Source organism: Bison bison, unplaced genomic scaffold (genome assembly GCF_000754665.1).
Source record: "Bison bison bison isolate TAMUID 2011002044 unplaced genomic scaffold, Bison_UMD1.0 scf7180017864499, whole genome shotgun sequence".
Classification (NCBI taxonomy): domain Eukaryota; kingdom Metazoa; phylum Chordata; class Mammalia; order Artiodactyla; family Bovidae; genus Bison; species Bison bison.
In genome coordinates this window covers 2171865-2179906 of record NW_011495058.1, presented here as the reverse complement: position 1 = coordinate 2179906, position 8042 = coordinate 2171865, and positions in this window count along the sequence as shown.

Here is an 8042-nt window from a genome sequence, read left to right as displayed (position 1 = left end):
CGCTCAACTTAATTTTATTTCTAGCTAAATTTTAGATACTCCAGAAGATCCAGAATCAATTTTAATGCAACACATCTCAGATCAAGTTTAACTTCCCCACTAATCTTCCTTTCTGTTTTTCATATTGTTACTGTCACCCCCCAAAAGCAGGCATACCAAAAACATTAGTTATCTTTTCTTTCCATCTCATGTCAATGTGCGGAGAAGGCAACGGCAACCCACTTCAGTACTCTTGCCTGGAAAATCCCATGGACGGAGGAGCCTGGAAGGCTGCAGTCCATGGGGTTGCTAAGAGTCGGGCACGACTGATCGACTTCACTTTCACTTTTCATTTTCATGCATTGGAGAAGGAAATGGCAACCCACTCCAGTGATCTTGCCTGGAGAATCCCAGGGACAGATGATGCATTGGAGAAGGAAATGGCAACCCACTCCAATGTTCTTGCCTGGAGAATCCCAGGGAGAGACGATGCATTGGAGAAGGAAATGGCAACCCACTCCAGTGTTCTTGCCTGGAGAATCTCAGGGACAGACGAGCCTGGTGGGCTGCCCTCTATGGGGTCGCACAGAGTCGGACACGACTGAAGCAACTTAGCAGCAGCAGCATATCAATGTGACTAGTTACTAAGCTTTGTCTTTATGTATTTGAAATATATAATTTTGTCACTGTTCTAGAAGTTTTAACATGCGTTATTTGACAGTAGAAAAGAATATACCTAATACATTTGTTGGCAACCGTAATCATTTAAGAGATTAAGGAAATTCCCTTCTAAGTTTACTAAGAATATTTTTTGTTTTAATCTTGAATGGGTGTTGAATTTTATCAAATGGTTTATCTCTTCAATTTGTTTATGTGGTGAATCCACTAATCGATTTTCATGTGTTGATGTTTCATTAATTAGGATAATCCCAGCTTGATGCTGATGTGTATTTTCTTAGATCCTCCTGAATTTGGTTTGATAATATTTTGTTTAGGATTTTTCACCTGTCATATTTTAGTGAGATGGTCTTGAGACTTTACTACTGTTTTTCACATTGTTCTTGTTTCTGGGTCTCAGAGCTGCGGAGGTGAGCAAGGTGAGGGCGGGGCCTTGAGAGCAGCCACCCACTCTCTGCCGGCTCTCCGTCTCTAGAAAAGGCGCGTGGTTCGGTCTGCAGGGCTGACTTCCGAGCCCCCAGCGGCCGCAGCAGGTCCCGCAGCGCCGCTCTCAGGGCGCCTGAGCCGCTTGACTCCGCAGCACGGTGCCGCCTAGAGGGTTCCTCAGGGCGAGTTCAGGGTGCCCGGTGAGCGCTCGCGGCAGGTCACAGCACCGCTTTCGCCTGTCACCTGCCTGCAGTGGGTGGGCTTGGCTGGGCAGGGGATGGGAGTCCCCTCTGAGACCTCTTGTCCCCCTCCAGGCAGGAGCCACCCTCGTACCTGAGGGAGCGCAGTGAACGAACGCAGGACATCACACCAGGACGTCTGTCTCTGCCGCCTACGAGAGGTACCATTCCCCGCCAGCTCCCTCTGCGTGCAGGTGACCCGATCCGGGAGGAGAGCACTGGTTGGGAAAGTATAACCTGAAATTCTCGGGGAAGAAAATTCTCTGGTCCCACTCAGTCCCTTTGTGTCATAAACTGGCTACTGTCAGCTCTATTTGGGAACTCTACACAATTTGGGGGAAGTCGTGTTAGCTCTGTTTGGGAAATCTGCACAATTTTCCACAGTGTGAAACGACCTGAATAATCTAAATTTAAATTTGTTTCCTTCGATTTGTCTTTCACCTAACTTTATTTATTTCTTTTGGCCGGGAGACGGGGTGCTGGAGGGAGGGGAAGTGAAGGACCTCTGTACACAGGGAAGAATGTGAGTCCCATCTCCCGGATCTGTTCTGGACACTCCACTCCTGGTTGTAAAGGTTGTGTCAGGGACATTTCCAGTGCCAGCCTGGAATGGTTAACTGTATGGCCATTCAAGCGAATTTAGACCTTGACTTCATCTATAGGCTTCAGGCCCATTTACTGAGCAGTCAGTTTTTAGAGAAGCTTGTGCACAGAATCATAAGAAAATATCAGGATTTTTCTTGAATTTCTTGAATGACATTTCTTGAATGTCATTTGTGCTGCACCATGTCATATTAGCTTCTATCATCTTTATTGTCTTCATACTCCTGAACAACTTGAGAAAAGGCAGGGATCCACTAGTAATCAGTTCATAACACATATTTTTTAATGAATATTCAAAGTTCATCAGTAACTTTGAAACCTAAAATGGTGCTTGAGCGTTCAACACTTGATCGATTGGAAAATGCCAGCGAAACACCACACACTCTTTTTCTTATGGTTACACATAAAATGGGCTGCGTTTTGATCCTCTTGATTGAAATGTATGGTGGTAAGAGTTTTGGATAGGGAGACAGAAGAGCTAAGAACTTGCTGAACCATATCAAGAGAAATTTTCTAACCTGTAAATGGGAAAGGTTGGAGCACATGCTTCAAAGATCTTTGATGAAATGAATCTCATCACAACTTCATAAACATGTGTTGGATTTCAGTGACTCCTGAAGACTTTATCAGAATGTTGGTAAAGTTGTTACTCTAATATCCTTTTGAGGGGAGGTCTGAAAGTCAGCAAGGTAAAGGAAAACCAACAAATACATAGTAGGCAATTTTGATTTGATGAAAACCAAATATATAAGTATTTATAATTTTTAGGTTTAAACAGATCATAAAGTAATTGAGTAATTTTCTTTTTAAGCTAAAAACATATTCCTTTTTTTCTGTACAGAATATGGATTTTGCCACAAGAAGATGGTTCTACTTGCCTTTGGGTTGCATGTTGCTGATCCATCTGACTCATGCTGACTTTGAATTTCAAAAGGGCGTACTTGCCAGCAACAACCCAGGGATCATGGAAGACATTGATCCCCAGTGCTGGAATACTTGCTCTTTGACATTGATAGAGCTCAAAGAACTCAAGATAGAGCACAATGTGGATGCTTTCTGGAATTTCATGTTGTTCCTGCAAAAATCCCAGTGGCCTAGACATTATAATGTCTTCTTAAGCATAGCTCAGGATTTCTGGGACATGTATGTAGACTGCTTGCTTTCAAGATCTCATGGAATGGGCAGAAGACAGTTGATGTCTCCCAGGTATAATTTTCTACAGAAGATAAGAGAATTTAAATGTGTACTTAGATAATAGCAGTTTGGTTTTCTTAAAAATTCAACATTTAATCTTTCTGATTTTTAAAGTTTATCTAATAAGCTAGCAAATTTGCCATATTTTTCCTAATTTGATCAGCTTTGATTTTCATTTTTGCTGATTTTATATTGTTTAGAAAGCATGGGAGCTCTGATGTGCAAATACTTGATTTTAAATGATCTTGGAATATAATATATTTTGGTAATCATTAAATAAATTATCATCTTATTTTTCCCCATGAATAGTTCATAAGAGAGTCATTTAGCCCTGTAATTATTCATATTACATTTGTTAAAAATTTTTTAAACATCAACATGTGTTCAGACTTTTGAAATTAATATTCTCAGTAGGGTTGCTTAAAGGGAGGGAAACTCAAGAATCATATTAAAATAAGTGTTAACAATTTTTCCTCTCTGACTTTACAGGACTGGATTTTATAAAACGTGAGTTTTACATTTAAGAGAACACAGAAAATACCTCAAGCAGGATGGCACCAACCTGAAAATTTAACCCTGTGTCAGTATTTATGAGCTCAAATATTTCCTACAGCATTTATCAAAATTGTTATTTCCAGTTATTTAATATTGATGAAGGTTGTATTTTTGTTGATGTGTAATTGTTTTATGCCTATTGAGTCATCATTTCTATATTTTTGGATAATTTTTCAGTAATTTTTAATTTAGAAGGCATCTTTGTAAAGCATCTTTTTTTTTAAAAAAAGAAAACACCACTTAAAATGCAAATACAGTATATATATTTTAATACAATGATCAATGGGGTAAAATAACAACCAGTTTTATCTGGTGTTATATGTAATATTGACCTTAAAACTGTGCCAAAACTAATGCCAATATTATCCTAAAAAGTAATATTTAATCTTGATGTAGTGTACTCTGTGTCTTCTGATATATGTGTCTCATCACCAAGCTATCTTATATATTATTTTTTATCCATTAAGGACTAAAATTTCATTTTATGTTCTCATTTTTATTGTCCTCATTTTTAAAAAAGGAATAACAAACAGAAGAGTAGTAAGAGACTTCATTTTAGTAAAGTGCAAAAATGAAGTGAAAGTCACTCCGTCATGTCTAACTCTGACCCCGTGGATTCTGTAGTTCATGGAATTCTGCAGACCAGAATACTGGAGTGGGTAGCCTTTCCCTTCTCCAGGGGATTTTCCCAACCAACCCAGGGATCAAACCCAGGTCTTCTGCAATTGCAGGCAGATTCTTTACCAGTTGAGCCACAAGGGAAGCCCAGGAATACTGGAGTGGGTAGCCTATCTCTTCTCTAGATCTTCCCAACCCAGGAACCAAACTGAGGTTTCATGTGTTGCAGGTGGATTCTTTACCAACTGAGCTAACAGGGAAGCCCTTTAGTAAAATGTAATTGGATAGAATTTTTGTCTTTAGAAGACAAAATTGTTTTTATATTTCCTTTTATATAACACATTTTATTGTAAAAAGGATGTGGAATTTAAAGATGTATACCAAACAATAGAATAACATGAATTAGATGAAGAGGTTGGGATGATGAGAAATAGATAGAAAACAAATAATATGCAGTTAAAGTTTTAGGTCAGTGCTTTTAAATGCATGTCATAAAGTTCTATACCTTTGATAAAGGGTAGCCATAAATTTAGTCTGAATTTCCAATGTGAATTGGGACTCATGAGCGGTTTCAAGATTCATAGTGGGGACCAAGCAATATGTTTGGGAGCCTAGCTTTTCCTAGGTCTGAGGATCAATAGAAGTCTGTCCCATAGGTTTTTTATAATGGCTGCCATGGGTTACAGCATTGTGTTTTCAAGTATCCCAACAGTGACAGCTAGCCTTCAATGTAACCTGATGCCAGCACACACAAACACAATTAAATACAATTTCAAAAGCATCAAAAATAATATGAATTGTCTGATGGTTTCATTTGATCCAAGAATAAATTTTGAATTAAAGGAGGGGACCTGACATTCTTTGAGTTGTGGACCACTTTGAAATTCTGATGACATTATAGACCCTCTACTAGGGGTTTTATATACATACACTCATACTTTGTACATAATTTCAGGGGTCCCATGAGTCCTAATGGACTGCATAACTTTCAGGTATTTTTTTTTACAAGTAGCATTTCATATAAATAAGTTTTGTATAATAACTGGTTACAGATAATATGAGGTTTTAAGTTTAATATTGTAAGTTTCTAGATTGAGAATATTTTATCTTGCCAATTACAGATAGATCCCTAAGCTCAGAAAATCAACTAGTTGGAGGGTAGGCCATATGTTCTTTTATAAAAATGACCAAATACCCATGAAGCTGATTAATTCATTTCCTTTTGTAGAGGCATGGGGTCATGATTTTCCTTAGAAAACAGCCCTCTTTCGGAACTTCAACAGTTGAGTGCCATAAAGCAAGATCATGTCATTTTAGCCTAAAAAATTATTCAACCAGTTGTCAGCAATCCTTGTTGTCATAAAAATTTTACTGCACCAATGATAAGCTTTTTAATATTAATAAAATTAGTTTCTAACCTTCCAAAATAGATTAACTGAAAATGGTTTCATAGTTCTCCTAGTTAAATTTACATGCTACCTTGGATTATTAAAGATGTTAAAAATAAACTGGGCATTCTGGTTTTAGAGCCGTTCATCTTAAGTCTCTTTGATGATACTTAGATATAATGCTCTGTTAAATCACCCCAGTTTTGGGCACAAATCATGTCATTTGTATATAGAAAATTTTATTCTTTTTTCATCATTTATTCAACACAAATTCTTTGAGCTTGGAGGTACACTGCTGAGTAATCCAGACACAATCCTTGCTTCCAGAATTGTCACTGCTGTGGGACAAAGATGCAGCAGAAAATAATATAATTAATTCAAAATCACTTTTATGATACCAAAATATAAGCTTTTTTTTTTTAACCAAAGAGAAATGGTAGCCAGAATAGGGTTGAGTGGGGAACAATTCATAGTTCTATTTTTCCATATTCCAAATCATCAGACTAGTCAGATACGACGATGATCCAAAAAAAAAAAATTCAAACCCACCCATTCTTGCAGTGGTGTTATGGTAAAGACTCAATCAGTTTCACAGCTTTGTGTATATGCTGAACTCTTATAGCTTAATTCAAAACCAGTTGTTTTTTCATAGTGCTGAAAGCTAAGGAGGGAAAAAAGATAGCAAAACATATATTGGGAATTCACTGGAAGTCAAGTGGTTGGGACTTCTCGCTTCCACTGCAAAGGACATGGGTTTGGTTCCCGGATGGGAAACCAAGATCCCACATGCTTCAAAGTGCAGAGAAACAAAACAAATAAAACCATCTAATATTGCTCCCAAAATATTTCTTCATGAGGTGATACAATGGTTAATTTACTGAGTGCCTATGCTTAAAATTCTTCTGCTCTTCCTAGAGAATTTTTTTTTTTTTTACTTTAAATAGGCTTTTTATTTCAGAATAGTTTCAAATTTGCTGAAAAGTTGCAAGCTAGTGCAGAGAGTTCTTATATACGCCTCACCCATTTTTCCATATTATTAACATCTTTACATTAGTCTGGTATGTTTGTCATAACTAATGAACCAGTATTGATACAACCTAAATTAAACTTCATATTTTATTTGAATTCCACTAGTTTTCCCCCTTTATGTCCTCTTGCTGTTCCAGTCTGATGATTTGGAATAAGGGAAAAGAAAACTATGAATTGTTCCCCACTCAACCCTATCCCATCCAGGACACCATTTACATTAAGTTGTCATGTCTCCTTAGACTCTAAGAAGATGTTTTTGATGACCTTGACAATTCCAGATACTGGCCAGGTATATTGCAGGATGTCCCTCAATTTGGGTTTGCCTGATGTTTCTCTCTGGTTTTGATGGGGGTTATAGGTTTTGGGGGATGAAAACTACAGAGGTAAAGCACTGTCCTCAACACTTCATATCAAGGGTACATGCTGTCAACATAACATACCCCACGGATGGTGTTTAACCTTGGCTAAGGTATTTGGGCTTCCCACGTGATACTAGTAGTAAAGAACCTTTCTGCCAGTGCAGGAGGCATAAGAGATGCTGCTTCAATCCCTGGCTTGGGAAGATCCCCTGGAGGAGGGCATGGCAACCCACTTCAGTATTCTTGCCTGGAGAATCCCATAGGGAGAGGAGCTTGGCAGGCTACACAGTCCATGGGGTCACAGTCAGACACGACTGAAGTGACTTAGTATGCAAGGTAGTATTTACCAGATTTCTTAGCTGTAAAGTTACCTTCCCTTCTCTTTCTATGTTGTATTCTTTGAAAGCATGGCATTAAGCATAACCCACACTTTAGGGAATGGGAAGTTATGTTACATTTCCTTGAAAAGGAACTATCTACATAAATTAAATATAAGCGTTCATGAAACATTGCTGCCAATGACTAATGTAAGCTTAGGCTGTGTTGGCCGTAGGTGAGAAAAAATGAGTTCAGTTCAGTCGCTCAGTCGTGTCCGACTCTTTGCGACCCCATGAACCACAGCATGCCAGGCCTCGCTGTCCATCACCAACTTCCGGAGTCTACTCAAACCCATGTCCATTGAGTCGGTGATGCCATCCAACCATCTCATCCTCTGTCGTCCCCTTCTCCTCCTGCCCTCAATCTTTCCCAGCATCAGGGTCTTTTCAAATGAGTCAGCTCTTCGCATCAGGTGGCCAAACAAAGTATTGGAGTTTCAGCTTCAACATCAGTCCTACCAGTGAACACCCAGGACTGATCTCCTTTACGATGGACTGGTTGGATCTCCTTGCAGTCCAAGGGACTCTCAAGAGTCTTCTCCAACACCACAGTTCAAAAGCATCAATTCTTCGGCACTCAGCTTTCTTTATAGTCCA